Source organism: Thermobia domestica, chromosome 10 (assembly GCF_964235325.1).
Source record: "Thermobia domestica chromosome 10, izTheDome1.hap1.1, whole genome shotgun sequence".
Taxonomy (NCBI): Eukaryota; Metazoa; Arthropoda; class Insecta; order Zygentoma; family Lepismatidae; genus Thermobia; species Thermobia domestica.
The window spans coordinates 106781152-106797928 of record NC_137463.1 but is presented as its reverse complement, the minus strand read 5'-3'; positions in this window follow the sequence as shown (position 1 = coordinate 106797928).

The following is a 16777-nucleotide window of genomic DNA, read 5'->3' as shown; positions in this document are numbered from 1 at the left end:
GATTGTTGGAACAACGTTGGACTGGACATCTTGACACAGTGACTGTAATTCATGACTACAGGTTTCAAATATTAAGTGCACTGATGAAAATTCAAACTTCCCGTGAAGAATACGCCTCAATGAAAGTTGAAGCTACCGGTTTACTACATCAGATCTCCACTAAGACTTTCTGTTTCCTTACTGAGCTCATGTTCAGGGTTCTTGGATATCTAAAACCGGCAAACGCACTGCTACAAAGAAGAGATTTAGACATTGATGCCGCTGTGAAGTTAATAGGATCGGTAACGGAACAGCTCAGGTCTTGCCGGCAAGACGAAGGAATATTTGAAAATATCCTTCACGATGCAATGAAGGCATATGCCTTAAAGACTTCGATTCAGCAACCATTAAAACGCAAATGCACACTCCCCAGTCGCTTAGCCCATTCGGTTGTTCATTTGATAGGCATAAATTCGGAGAAGGGAAAGGAAGACGAGAAGGAGCTGAAAAGATTATTCTGCGAAATTCTCGATATCTCCGTCGAAGAAATTCGGAGCAGATTTAGTGAGACAGGGACAGCTGTGATTGGTGCCATTCACCACTTACTGAGCGAGAAAAGAAGTGGAGAAAATTTGAAACCTCTGTGTAATGTTGTAAAGTACAAAGGCCTGCATTGCAAAGTGCTTCAGAATTTGAAGCAGGAATTAAATCTAGCAAATCGACTGATCAACAAGACATCATCTCTGGAAGAGCTCACAAAACAAATTGGAAAATATGACGAGGCTTTCCCGGGCCTAAAGATGCTTACAGAAGCTGCTCTAATTATTCCGTCTTCTACGTCCACGGTTGAAAACTGCTTCTCACATCTGACAGCTCTCCTTCGACCTCAACGTCTGTTTATGGGACATGAAAGAAAATCGAACCTCGCTCTCCTGTCTTACAACAAAGATATTCTGCGTGCACTAGATCTAGACCAGCTGTAGTTGAATTTGCGAAGTGCTCACGTAAACTCCTTTTGATGTAATTACCTACATAAGGACTGTAAAAAAATATTTATTTTACTTATGTCAGGGTTGTTTCTTAATTTTTATAGATAAAAATATTCCATAATCTACTTGTAATAAAAGTATTGTTGTTCCAAAATACTATACTTTAGATAACAGTTAATAAATGTTCCTAAAATAAATTATTATTTTTTTACTTTTAGTACTACTTACAGTATTAAAATATATATTGAATTATATACCATCATTTTAACAAAAAAATGTTAATGATGATATTTGATAGTCGTGGATTTGGTACTGTAATATTTATCAGCATAATAAAGTGTTTCAACTTCCTTATAGATTCCATAAATAATAAATAAATATTTAAATGAACATAGACATTGACAACGACAAGCGCCTCAAGGAACAAAAACTATATATATATATATATATATATATATATATATATATATATATATATATATATATATATATATATATATATATATATATATATATATATATATATATATATATATTAGAGAAAGAGTTTTTGTGTTCCTTGAGAACCCTGCCATTGCCCCCTCAGTATTCATCATTGCCCGCCCTAAGCGATCAGGCTGGCTACGGACCTGAATCGCATCGTGTTCCAATGTTATTCTGACGACAGCAAAATTACTTATTCGACATTAGAGTAAAATTCTTCCCCAATTTCTTATTTCCCCCAATTTTTTTTTTCGATGGCACAACTTGCGCCATTCATCCCTCCTGTGGGCGGCCCTTCTCTCTTAAAACGAACCAACCTTTCCTTTCATACGCCTACTTGCGCGGTACTTCATTCATCGAGTATCGAAGCAGGGGGTACGGGGGTTCACCCCGGAAAATTTTTGAAAATTAGCTTCTCAAAATCGTGTTTTAATGTTATTCCGACAGTAAAATTGCTAGTTCGAAAGTAGAGTAAAATCCCCCCCAAAATTTTTCTCAATGGCGCAGCTTGCGCCATACATCCCCCCTGTGGGCGGCCCTGGTACCAGACCACCTTTATACACTATGAAAAACTGATTTTTCAAGTTTTTTGTGAGAAAAATACTGTGAACTGAGAAACCATAACCTTTTCCATATTGTACAGGGATATTTTCTTGCGAATAGAAGTTTCTTGGGGAATGCGTTCAGAAATTAACACTTGCAAGAATACTCTCTTAGTACAAGTATAGTTTAGGCACACACTAATTTCCCCCCACCTCGAACTGCATCAATTTCCTCACTGACAAACACTTTACCATTTTATATCGTAAAGGTCAGATCCACCGCTATTGTAACAGAGTTGTGCTTGAGCGATTGACTAGAAATTCAAACTCCGATTAGTGATAATTTTGCACTCTTGTTTTATTACAAGTATAAACTCTTTAGTCAGTTCAGAAGAGGCCGTGGATCGTGTTCAGAGTTGGTGACGATGGATTTTGGTGAGTCAGAGTAGGTCAAAGTGGATGAGAGTAGTTCATGGTGGGTGATGGGTCAGAGTGGGTCACCGTGGGTGGTGGGTCACAGTGGGTCATGGTGGGTGGTGGGTCAGAGTGGGTCACGGTGGGTGGTGGGTCATGGTGAGTCGTGGGTCAGAGTGGGTCATGGTGGGTGGTGGGTCACGGTGGATGGTGGGTCATGGTGGGTCGTGGGTCAGAGTGGGTCATGGTGGGTGGTGGGTCAGTGGGTCGTGGGTCACGGTGGGTGGTGGGTCAGTGGGTCGTGGGTAAAGTTTTCATTGACCCACGCCAACTCTGAGTGCCCAATTGCAACTTTGTGGTGTTTTAGTACACATATGAGACTACAATCTGAACAATTTTGAACAAATTCAGAGGGACATTTTTATGAGAAATTCAAAATTCAAATCTTAATTTGAATTTTTAAAGTGTTATTTTTTATTTTACAGGCTTTTTAAAAATATGGTACAACTTATAGAGCAATCTTTAAGCTTTCGAATGGTGTTTGTTCCACGCCTGTAGTGCACATATTAACCATTTTATCACAATTTTTAATAATCACTGTAACTGAAAAAATGCCGTTTTTTTGGCATTTTTGAACCCCCTGTATGGGAACACTTTCAGGAGGAATGAGTTAATGAGAGTCAATATTTGGGAATTTTTCATCTCCCACTGTAATAAAGCTGTACACCAATTTTTACAAAATCTAAGATCGTCAGGTCAGATTTTGCCATTTCATTGGTTGATTTCACATGGAATATCCCACTGCAGACAGCACTAGCGTGAATTTCCTTTCTTATGATGAGGAATACACGAGCTTGTATAACATGATCTTAGCAAAGACGAAACTATGTCCGATGTAGTATAACGGTTAACATATTGGAGTTTGAATCTGTAAATCGAGGTTCGATCTCAGCTAAGCTACGATTTTTGTTTTTCAAATTATAATTGTATCAGAATCATACGCTGGCTACGAAATGAAAATCATTGAACTATCGAGAGATTAATAAGTATTTGTATTATCGTAATACTTCAATGAAATTGTTCCATGGTTAATGAATTGATTTTCACTTTCCTTCACATTCTTCAGTTCATAGTTCTTCTCGTATTTGCCACTTCCTTTAGTTGTATTTTTCTGTGTTTTTATTTGATTATGCGTAAAATGGAGAGAGAGCGAGTAAGTGTATTTGTTCTTAGAAATTCTTACACTTAAGAGGGTTAAACGTATTATCTGTCAGGAAAGTAAATGTACACCTATTTTTCGAGTCTGGCATTCCTGCGCTTCATCCGTGGAGAGTATGAGAATTAAATCAATCAAATGTTTACTGAGGGGCAAAAAGAAAAGTTTAATCTGAATAAGACATTGCAGAGGGGCACAAGCTATGAATACGAATAGTGCATAGTGTAAATAAAGGACGACACCGAAAGAGAAAGCCAGAAACAGCTGTTAAACTTAGAAAAAAGAGTAAAAATTGTTGAAGTGGGAACATAAAACACAAATACAACAAATACGCCGACAACTAAACGTTCACCATGCCATGATCTTGGTGTAGTGGTTAAGGTGGTGGCTTACAAATGCAAAGATCGCCAGTTCGAATCTTCAGTGAGCACATTTTTAAAAATTTTTGCTAATAATACATGCAGCTCATGAGAGATGGTAAAAGAGGTCGTATTTAGTTTTTCGTAGCAATTATTATTGGTAATGTTTAGTACTGATAATACTTTTTGTCTTTGCGTATTGCTTTTATTCTTTTCTTCATTTCAAAAGATAAGAATATCCGAACAAATGCCACCGAAATTCCTCATATTTTGAATGTAAACGCCATTTGCAATTAGTAAACAATAAAAATGGAACGTTCCGATGTAGCTGCAAAATGTAAAAAGAAACACATGGAAGTGGAGTATTCGAATCCATACTCATGGTTATTAAAAATACAATTTCTACATGCCTTACACCTCCCGACCCGTTAGCAAGTAAGAGGTTTGTGTTTAGGTTAGACTGGTCAATACGTTTTGCAAAGGGGCCCGGTTTAGCTCTGACGTACCACAGGTGCGAGAAGGAAGAAGGGAGCAAAACACCTTTTCTTTCTCCCTCTGTGTGTCTATTTATCTATCTATCTGTATATATATAACGCTATTTGTGAATGCCATAACCACCCTAATTTTCAGCGGATTGAGGCGAAACTTGGCACAAACACTAATTGTTGAAATATCTTGATGAGTTCGTTAACCAGAATAATCAGACGAAAATGTTCAAAATGGCGGCCCTTCAAACTCTTAAAAATTTCCAAGGGAACCAAATTTCGCCCATAAATAGGTATTCAGAAAGTTTGAATAACTTTTACTCTTTTACTGAAATATTTGTGTGCAGAGACTTATTGAAATATTGGATCCGATTAATCGCATAAAGAAGGTTCACGCCCTTTCGCTACGGTCAGTTTTTATTTTTATTTTTATTTTTTTTTTGCAGGAGAGGGATATTTTGGTATCGGAACAAGATGATTGTTAGTGATGATATGAAATTACACATTGAAAGTGAAGTAACTTTTGAAACGTGTTATTTGAAATAAAGGTAGGCAACGTTAGTGATAAGTAAAACAACAATAATAATAATAATAATAATAATAATAATAATAATAATAATAATAATAATAATAATAATAATAATAATAATAGGTGTTGTTTGTGGCAAGGCAATAGCTTCCTCAATTCTTCTTCAAACGTAATGATTGTAACGCCATATCTCTCTTACACACAAAATATTAGCAATTTATATCGAGAGATCGGGAAACTGTTGAGTGATGGGAGCAACATTGGACAGTATGCACTCATCGTACTCAGAAAAATAAGCGATTTCAATGCAGAATGAACGAAGAGTCATTGTCATGGGTAGTCATGGAGCCACGGCAGAGCCCTCTTTAGGCAAAATGTCGATAACTTATATCGAGAGAACAGGAGGTGATAGTGAGATGGGACCAACGTTGGACACCGTGGACCCATAAGGCGCATCGAAAAAAATTAGGGGGGGGGGCGCCAGCCAGCCTTACTTATTTCCACATAATAATATAAAATTATATTGTCGAAATACACACACAAGTTAGCTAGTAATATTTCATATTATTATTATTAATATTATCGACAGCGTCTTTTCATTACGTGTGCATGTTTAACATGAAGCCAAAGAGAAGATCCATCATCCGTAGAAAGAATAAGAATAGTCAGTTACTTTAACTGTGAACGATGGCGAAAAATACGATAAGAATGATTACCTGTAGCGAAAAGAAACAATCCTTTCTCTCAGATAGAAACAAAAATCAAGCCGAGATAGATTCGAACTCGCATGGACGGCGCGAAAAGTCAGTGCTTTGTCCACTTTTTTTTTTTTAACTGACTCACCGAACGTGTTTCAGTAACTTACTTATTGCTAATTTTACTTGTTTCACTCTTGCTTTTTCTAATAACTTATAACGACAGAGACACGATCACAGAAACATAAGGAACAGTTAAAAATCATAGATGCTCTCCCGCGGAAATCGAACCCGGGAAACCATACACCAAAGGCGCACGTGCTAGCCACTAGACCAGCGGGGAGGGCACTGCTCACTAGGGTGCATCGAATTTCCACTTTTTTTGAAATCAGCTTACCCTTAGCGAATTTTTTTTGCGAAATGGTCTCTATATGTCATATAGAAAATTGCAGGCCGATTAGTTGATTTCTTTAGGTGCCACTAACGGCCTAAAGTTTCAAAAATCTGCTAAGAAATACTTTTTTTAAATATATTATACATATTTACTTTTACGAAAACATTGTACCCTTATTAGTTATTTTCGGCAGAAATGTACATATTTTACGTGAAAAAAAAATCAGCTTGATCGGTCAAGTCCTTCAGGTGCTACCGGCTTCTTAAAATTTGGACAAAACCTCCCAAAATATATTTTATTCAGTGTTTTGTATAAAAAAATCGAGTTTTCGTCTCTTATAAACAGATAATTAGATAAAAAAAATGGGGCAATTAAGGTTAAAAAAAACAGACTTTACAGTAGATTGAATGTTATCAAATAAGGCACATACCGGTAGTTGTCCAGGTTATGTTCGTAGCGCAAAAACTGGTGTTTGATGTGGAAACTGTTTACGTTGTTGATTGTGTTTAAGTGAAAATACGTGTGCATTTGTGTGCGTTTTTGAAGGATTGCGTCCTACTTGTGCTTGTCGGCAGTCATTGAAAGTGTCAGTTCGTCATTCCAATGGTGGGGCAAGTTTGTTGAGGTGTTGCGTTGACAAAAGTGTCTAACTGTTCAAAATTGTTTTCGGTGAATAAACTATCAAGTGTCCGTAAAGATATCACCTAAAAGAAGCCACGTTTGAATGTAAGGAACTCTGTCCATAATGTCATTGGATCTCCTGTGGAATTCACTTTTAATCAGCTTCCAACAATCGCTGGTGTTCTTAAGCAATTCTTGTCGGAAAGAGAGAACACGAAATGGGAAGCAGCATCGCAGAAGGACCACTCTGCTAAGGTGCTAGCTCATTCAATAGCAAGGAAAGTAATTCAAATTTGGGAAAATGCATCAATCAGCGGTGCAGCTATTTTGAGCGACCAACGGGTTATAGTGTTGATTTTGCATTATCAAAAAAAGGTTCGTCAGCTGCAAAACTTCAAGGACAACCCGTTTTTTTTCTTCCAAAGTTGCAGAATTCCAGGAGTTCGCCAGCAAACCTTTGTTTGATATCGCTTCTTGCAAATGCATCGATCAGGTTGCTTGCACTTCTACGAGAGAGAAGAAAGTGCCTAAATTGAATGTTTAAATTTAATTGACCAGAGAACCACCCGACAGATGGGTAAGGAGACACAGAAACGTGCCAAACATTTATTGCGAAAAAATTGAGGTCAGAAAAATCAACCAAAGCCCAATGAAATTAGTAGTTCCAGAAGACAAAACGATAGTGTACCTTTACAAAATGAATCGCGAGAAGAGTCAGTTTCCACTGTCGAGTTTCTTCCTGCGCTTAAAAGAAAGAAGACTAGCCCTTCTAAACAATTGATAGTTAGATTGCCGACATTCTCCAATGCAGTATATAGATGTAATATATCAGACCGCAATTATCACTTCGTCGCTTTTGGCAGATATCGGACTGGTTACCCCAGTTCATAAACAGAAGGTGATCGATAAAAGCAAGATTCGGAGAGAGAAGAAATCCTTAGGAAACGCCATCGTTGTTGAGGCGAGTACATCGCTTGAATCGACCAAAGTAAAAGCGTTATACTTCGACGGAAGAAAGAATCAGACTCTCACCCTTGAGACTAAAGACGGCATCAACCACCGAATAATGAAAAAAGATCACTACGTACTACTACAGGAGCCAGGATCGAACTATCTTGGCAACGTCTCTCCTTCATCTGGAAGAGGGGAGAGCATACTGGCTGCCATCACAAAGTTCTTTGTTCATCAAAATATCCCGCTGTCCGATCTGGTTTTTTGGGTTGCGACGACACTGCTACCAACACTGGTCGGAAGAATGGCGTGATGTCATATATTGAAGTCTTCCTGAACGAACCCCTTCAGAGAATCGTCTGTATAAAACACGAATGAGCTCCCATTTCGACATTTGATTGAATTTATAGACGGCAAGTCTACTGGACCAAATACACTTAGAGAACCAATAGGATCAACACTTCCAACCTGCGAAGAGTTGCCACTCCAGAATTTTCAGCCCGTTCCAGTAGACTGGGACCTCAACTTCACTGAGGATGCATTAAGCACGCACCAAAAATATTTGCTGAATATCTGCCAAGCGGTTTCTTCAGGAGAATGCCCCGTTGGGTTAGCTCACATGAACCTGGTAAAATTCACCAAGCCAGATGGCTAAATAGAGTCTTACGTTTGTACGTAGGAACAAAAGAACCCACTAATGAACTTAAAACAATCGTCCAGTACATCATGATGGTCTACGCGCCACTCTGGTTTGCAGTGATCCGTAATCCATCGTGTGCAGAAGGAGCTCGTCATTTGTGGCACCTTATCACGACTTCTCGACACATGGAAGCGAAATACAGGAAAATTCATTCAGTGATCCGTAGAAATGCGTGGTAGGCCATCCTGAGAACCTACTTCTATCAATGTTGACTGACCAAGATGCTGAAGTACGAGAACTTGGCTGGAGGAGAGTCCTAAAAGCAAGACAAACGACCCAATCTGGTGATCGTGTACCGGTACGAGAATTAGTCGTCCCTGAAATCAACTTAGAAGCGACAAACTATGTTGATATGATTAATTGGTCAACATGCACGCTGATGGAGCCACCACTAACAAAACACTTGAACCTGAAGAAGCTAAGAGAAAATGTAAAGACGGCTCCAATGGCTGATTAATCTATTACATCCTTACCCTGTCACACTCGCACTGTAGGAAGAATGGTGAAGTTGGTGACAGAAGCGGTATCAGCGGTATGTGGGCAAGAAGTACGATATAGATTTGTCCTAGCAACACTACAATCAGGAAAAAACATACCAGAATTTAATACAAAAACAATTTGAGGTAAAAGAGTAACGATATGAACTTGCACTACCATATGCAATATTAGTATATACAGGTGGGCGGACCTCAAACTGCAGCCACCTCCTCGTGGTGAGTTCTGGGTTATTTCCAACATTAATGTTTGGAAATAAACAAAGAGCTGCAGATGTAAAACAAAATATTTCTTATCTAATTAGCGATCCAGATGAATCACAAACAATGCAACTTAATTTTCAGAAATGACCATATTATACCACATTTGACCATATTTTAAGCCACTGGTGGCACCTGAATGATTTGACTCATCAAGCTGAATTTTTTTGCACGTAAAATATAGACTTTTTACAGAAACAAAACCACATAGGATAACCATATTTTATAAAAGTACATATTTTACATTTTTTAAATAACATTTATTTTTTAGCAAAATTTAAAAATTTTCGGCCGTTGGTGGCACCTAAAGATATTGACCAATCGACTTGCAATTTTTTACACGTTATATGGAGCCCATTTCGCAGAAAAATATCACTAAGGGTAAGCTGATTTCAAAAAAAGTGGAAATTCGATGCACCCTACTGCTCACGCTCTGTGTCGTTAGGGATGACGACCACTGTATTGCCAGCTATCACTTCTGTGGGTTGTATACTATGATCACATGTTTCTTCTTTGCTGGAAGAGTTAAACCTACATTCTATGTAATACATGAGGTATTTAGACCTACATGCTCTTCATATAATGTAATAAAAGGGTCATGCTGGGAATAAGAAAAAGAACATTCCTTGGACAAAACGGAAACCATTGGCATCAGAAATATTTATCTAGGAGGCATGCGCAATAGTATATTTCAGAATAGTTACTGTTTAGTTCAGTAAACGAAGAAAGGGGTATAAAAAACCAAATATGTCGCGTCAACGAGATCGACCACATCGAGCAGATGTGTAGTAATACAACAACTTGGTTAAATTGATAATTGGTTCTTTATTCTGTAGTAGATCGTATCACAACTTTACGGGAGAGCAGAGAAAGACTTACTAACGCTGTCATATAGTAAGCTTTAAACGATCATATAGACACAAATGGATATAACTATGAGTACTACAACTTGGATTTAACGAAAGCCGTTTAGATATTCAGTGGTTTGTAGGGTTGTATAAGACACAAAACGATAAGACACAATACAATTCTTCATACCTCAGCTTCCAGTAACTAGTTACATGCAATTTCTGGATAGATACTGAAACTGCTGTCGGATTTTAGTACATGACGTATTGCAGGATACAAAATGCTTTGCATTACTTGTTTGTTTGTAGACAGCTACTAGCTTAGTGTTCTGAAAGGTTGTGTATAAACTAGGGATAGCCAATTCCGAAATTATTACTTTCCGGAATCCCGAAAGTAAAACCGGATAAAATTCCGGAAGTCGAAAAATTCCGATTTTGGAATAATTCCGGAATTTGGAAAAATCCGGAATTCAGAAATTTTCTGATTTCGTTAACATTCCGGAATTCGGAAAAATCCGATTTTTTTTCGAAATCCGGAGTTTTTCTCAATTCCGGAATTTTCTAAATTCCGAATTGTTTCCGAGTTCCGAAATTCTTCTGAATTCCGGAGTTTAACTGAATTCCATAATTTTCCGAATTCCGGAAAGTGAAAGTCCCGCTTCCGAAAAATGAATTTATTTTGGTTAATATGAATCATGGCGGAAATAAGTCTTTGACCAGGTAATGGCGACTGCTTTGAAAGAAATAGAGAGTATGAGAATTCAATCTGTCATATTTGTAGGTTCGTGTGGACAAAAAACAAACTTGTGAACCAGCTGTTTAAGAACAACTCAAATTATTAATGTAAACTTTTCCGACTTCATAAAAGAAATACGAAAGACATTTTGAATCGAGGAAATATAACATACAAGTTTGCAAGCGGAGACAAAGAAACCTAACGTAACCAGACTAAAAACGAATCTTTTACCGCGTAGCGATCGCGGTTCAGTGGTCAAGGTGCTTGTGCGAATGCACATTGTAATTTTTTTTTCTTACTTTAGGATTTTTGATGGCGATTGATCGGCGATAACATACGTTTTATTATATTCAGATATTTGAATACTCGGATGTTTCAATACTTGAACTATCAAATCTTCAGGAATAATAATAGTAATAATAATAAACTAATAATAATTATTATTATCTCGTAGAAGATTAAAAGCTAGGAGCTAATTATGGCTGAGGTCATACCATTACAATCAGAAACGTGACATTTGGAAAGAATATTTCGGTTTGGCTTAATGTTGCTCACAAGAAGAGGAGTTTCTCATCTCGTTTCTAAAACAAATAAAATAACATGAGATTTAACATTTTACATTCGAGACGGGTCAAGGCTAACTCAAAATTTTCGTCTCTTTGGACATGAGAATCAAGACGAGACGAAAAATATGGTAAACATTTCCCGTCTTGTCTCGATTCTCGAAATAGTGTATGTCCATTATTTAAGTAACAATTGCTCTGTAGACTGAATCTCAAAGGCTATTTCGTTACATTCTATATCAGAGCTCATTGAATTATGCTCTGTGTAGATATTTTGTAGCAAAGCTTTTATATTTACCTCTGCATATCCTAAAAACTAGTTTATTATATGCCTTACTGTTGCGTGATATTCAGTTATATTAATTACAGTTATTTCCTTAAAACATACAGTAGAATACTTCCTACATGAAACTTCAATGGAACGTTGTAGTTTAAAATGTTGGTAGTTGCAGAGGTGTGTCTTGAAGGTAAGGAACCCTTTCCCCGAAATCTCTACTTTTAAGTAAGTTTTGTCAAATTTCAACGGCAAGTTTAAAACTTTTATTATTATTATTATTATTATTATTATTATTATTATTATTATTATTATTATTATTATTATATCAACACCGTGTATAATCTTTAAAAGATATACGGTTTGTATCTGAATAGTAAAAACTAATTGACTGTCGATCTCGGTCGTCGAGAAGTCTTCAGGAGGGAAGGACATCGGTCACGTTCTGGGTTTGAGTTCCGAAGGGGCAAGTATTCGGGCTCGAGCCAAAAATTGTTAACAGTTATAGGCTTCAGCCAAACATGTTCAAAACAGCTGGGACCGGGTTTAGGGTTCTCAACGGCTCGAGCGGCTCGGCTTACAGCTCATTCACTATCGAACCGAACCGAGAAGTGAGCCGAGCAAACAGCTCACCCAACCGAGCCGATTTGAGTCATCGGCTTAGTTGAGCTGAATCGAAACGTGCCGATGGACTAGTTTCAACTTAGCTGGCTTGAACCGGTTCACATGAGCCGAGTAGGGGGCCCATCCCAACCGAGAAAGCTCGAGCCATCGGCTCAATTGAGCTGAGTCGATGGCTCGTTCCAACTGAGCCGGATCGGGTCATCGGCTCATCCCTACCAAGGCGACTCGAGCTGTTCGCTCAGTTGAAACGAGCCGAGCCGGTTGATATCACTACCCGAGTTGGTCTTCTGCTTGGGCTCAAGAATTCGACATTGCCGGTCTCAGCCTTGATTTTAAGAACTACAGTATATACTTATATTGGTGATTACGACATTTGAGGCTGTCTCGTAATAATAAAAAAACCTTGTCTTCTTCTTATCTAGACGAGACGAGATACACTAAAATTGCCCCACGAGATGCACTAAAATTACGAGACGAGACGCACCCCTGCCGTGAGCAACACTAAAAGTATTCAACATTACTGCTTACATTTCTCATGGCTTTCGCTTTCCAGTCTAATCAGGCCATTATTTCAAAACGAGTTAAAACGAGATGAACGAGCGAGCGAGCCATTATCAAACTCGACTCAACTCGAAATTCGACCTCGAAAACAGCTTGACCTTGATCGCTACGCGGTAAACGATTCGTCTTTAGTCTGGTTACGTTAGGTTTCTTTGTATCCGCTTGCAAACTTGTATGTTATATTTCTTCGATTCAAAATGTCTTTCGTATTTCTTTTATGATGTTGGCAAAGTTTACATTAATAACTTGAGTTTCTCTTAAACCGTTGGTTCACAAGTTTGCTGTTTGTCCACACGAAACCACAAATATGACACTTTGAATTCTCATACTCTCTATTTCTTTCAAAGCAGTCGCCATTACCTGGTCAAAGACTTATTTCCGCCACGATTCATATTGACTAAAATGAATTCATTTTTTTTGGAAACGGAACTTTCACTTTCCGGATTTCGGAAAATTATGGAATTCAGTTAAAATCCGGAATTCAGAAGAATTTCGGAATTCAGAAAAACTCCGGATTGTTCCGAATTCCGGAATGTTAACGAAATCAGAAATTCCTAATTCCGGATTGTTTCGAATTCCGGATTTTTCCGAATTCCGGAATTATTCCAAAATCGGAATTTTCCGAATTCCGGAATTTGTCTGGTTTTACTTTCGGGAGTCCGGAAAGTAATAATTTCGGAATTGGCTATCTCTAGTTTATACACAACCTTTCAGAACACTAAGCTAGTAGCTGTCTACAAACAAACAAGTAATGCAAAGCATTTTGTATCCTGCAATACGTCATGTAATAAAATCCGACAGCAGTTTCAGTATCTATCCAGAAATTGCATGTATCTAGTTACTGGAAGCTGAGGTATGAAGAATTGTATTGTGTCTTATCGTTTTGTGTCTTATACAACCCTACAAACCACTGAATATCTAAACGGCTTTCGTTAAATCCAAGTTGTAGTACTCATAGTTATATCCATTTGTGTCTATATGATCGTTTAAAGCTTACTATATGACAGCGTTAGTAAGTCTTTCTCTGCTCTCCCGTGAAGTTGTGATACGATCTACTACAGAATAAAGAACCAATTATCAATTAACCAAGTTGTTGTATTACTACACATCTGCTTCAGCCTCTGTCAACTCTGGTCGATCTCGTTGACGCGACATATTTGGTTTTTTATACCCCTTTCTTCGTTTACTGAACTAAACAGTAACTATTCTGAAATATACTACTGCGCATGCCTCCTAGATAAATATTTCTGATGCCAATAGTTTCCGTTTTGTCCAAGGAATGTTCTTTTTCTTATTCCCAGCATGACCCTTTTATTACATTATATGAAGAGCATGTAGGTCTAAATACCTCATGTATTACATAGAATGTAGGTTTAACTCTTCCAGCAAAGAAGAAACATGTGATCATAGTATACAACCCACAGAAGTGATAGCTGGCAATACAGTGGTCGTCATCCCTAACGACACAGAGAGGGATCAGTGCCCTCCCCACTGGTCTAGTGGCTAGCACGTGCGCCTTTGGTGTATGGTTTCCCGGGTTCGATTCCCGCGGGAGAGCATCTATGATTTTTAACTGTTCCTTATGTTTCCGTGTTCGTGTCCCTGTTGTTATAAGTTATTAGAAAAAGCAAGAGTGAAACAAGTAAAATTAGCAATAAGTAAGTTACTGAAACACGTTCGGTGAGTCAGTTAAAAAAAAAAGTGGACAAAGTACTGACTTTTCGCGCCGTCCTTGCGAGTTCGAATCTATCTCGGCTTGATTTTTTTCTATTTGAGAGAAAGTATTGTTTCTTTTCGCTACAGGTAATCATTCTTTTCATATTTTTCGCCGTCGTTCACAGTTAAAGTAACTGACTATTCTTATTCTTTCTACGGATGATGCATCTTCTCTTTGGCTTCATGTCAAACATGCATACGTAATGAAAAGACGCTGTCGATAGTATTAATAATAATAATATGAAATATTACTAGCTAACTTGTGTGTGTATTTCGACAATATAATTTTATATTATTATGTGGAAATAAGTAAGGCTGGCTGGCGCCCCCCCCTAATTTTTTTCGATGCGCCTTATGGGTCCACGGTGTCCAACGTTGGTCCCATCTCACTATCACCTCCTGTTCTCTCGATATAAGTTATCGACATTTTGCCTAAAGAGGGCTCTGCCGTGGCTCCATGACTACCCATGACAATGACTCTTCGTTCATTCTGCATTGAAATCGCTTATTTTTCTGAGTACGATGAGTGCATACTGTCCAATGTTGCTCCCATCACTCAACAGTTTCCCGTTCTCTCGATATAAATTGCTAATATTTTGTGTGTAAGAGAGATATGGCGTTACAATCATTACGTTTGAAGAAGAATTGAGGAAGCTATTGCCTTGCCACAAACAACACCTATTATTATTATTATTATTATTATTATTATTATTATTATTATTATTATTATTATTATTATTATTATTATTATTATTATTATTATTGTTTTACTTATCACTAACGTTGCCTACCTTTATTTCAAATAACACGTTTCAAAAGTTACTTCACTTTCAATGTGTAATTTCATATCATCACTAACAATCATCTTGTTCCGATACCAAAATAACCCTCTCCTGCAAAAAAAAAATAAAAATAAAAATAAAAACTGACCGTAGCGAAAGGGCGTGAACCTTCTTTATGCGATTAATCGGATCCAATATTTCAATAAGTCTCTGCACACAAATATTTCAGTAAAAGAGTAAAAGTTATTCAAACTTTCTGAATACCTATTTATGAGCGAAATTTGGTTCCCTTGGAAGTTTTTAAGAGTTTGAAGGGCCGCCATTTTGAACATTTTCGTCTGATTATTCTGGTTAACGAACTCATCAAGATATTTCAACAATTAGTGTTTGTGCCAAGTTTCGCCTCAATCCGCTGAAAATTAGGGTGGTTATGGCATTCACAAATAGCGTTATATATATACAGATAGATAGATAAATAGACACACAGAGGGAGAAAGAAAAGGTGTTTTGCTCCCTTCTTCCTTCTCGCACCTGTGGTACGTCAGAGCTAAACCGGGCCCCTTTGCAAAACGTATTGACCAGTCTAACCTAAACACAAACCTCTTACTTGCTAACGGGTCGGGAGGTGTAAGGCATGTAGAAATTGTATTTTTAATAACCATGAGTATGGATTCGAACACTCTACTTCCATGTTTTTCTTTTTACATTTTGCAGCTACATCGGAACGTTCCATTTTTATTGTTTACTAATTGCAAATGGCGTTTACATTCAAAATATGAGGAATTTTGGTGGCATTTGTTCGGATATTCTTATCTTTTGAAATGAAGAAAAGAATAAAAGCAATATGCAAAGACAAAAAGTATTATCAGTACTAAACATTACCAATAATAATTGCTACGAAAAACTAAATACGACCTCTTTTACCATCTCTCATGAGCTGCATGTATTATTAGCAAAAATTTTTAAAAATGTGCTCACTGAAGATTCGAACTGGCGACCTTTGCATTTGTAAGCCACCTTAACCACTACACCAAGATCATGGCATGGTGAACGTTTAGTTGTCGGCGTATTTGTTGTATTTGTGTTTTATGTTCCCACTTCAACAATTTTTACTCTTTTTTCTAAGTTTAACAGCTGTTTCTGGCTTTCTCTTTCGGTGTCGTCCTTTATTTACACTATGCACTATTTGTATTCATAGCTTGTGCCCCTCTGCAATGTCTTATTCAGATTAAACTTTTCTTTTTGCCCCTCAGTAAACATTTGATTGATTTAATTCTCATACTCTCCACGGATGAAGCGCAGGAATGCCAGACTCGAAAAATAGGTGTACATTTACTTTCCTGACAGATAATACGTATGATCTCTCAGAAGGAGGTATAGACGTTTATTCGTTAATCTCAAATGCTCAGATATCAAGAATGAGAACTGGGATCATATGAGTGAGGTAGTGAGGGTTATTTGATATTGGATATTTGAAACTCATACATACCATTATTGAAATTCTGGAGCATTTGCTGGATGAAGTTCTTTTAAATACGTTTTTAATCTTTATTTTGGGTAA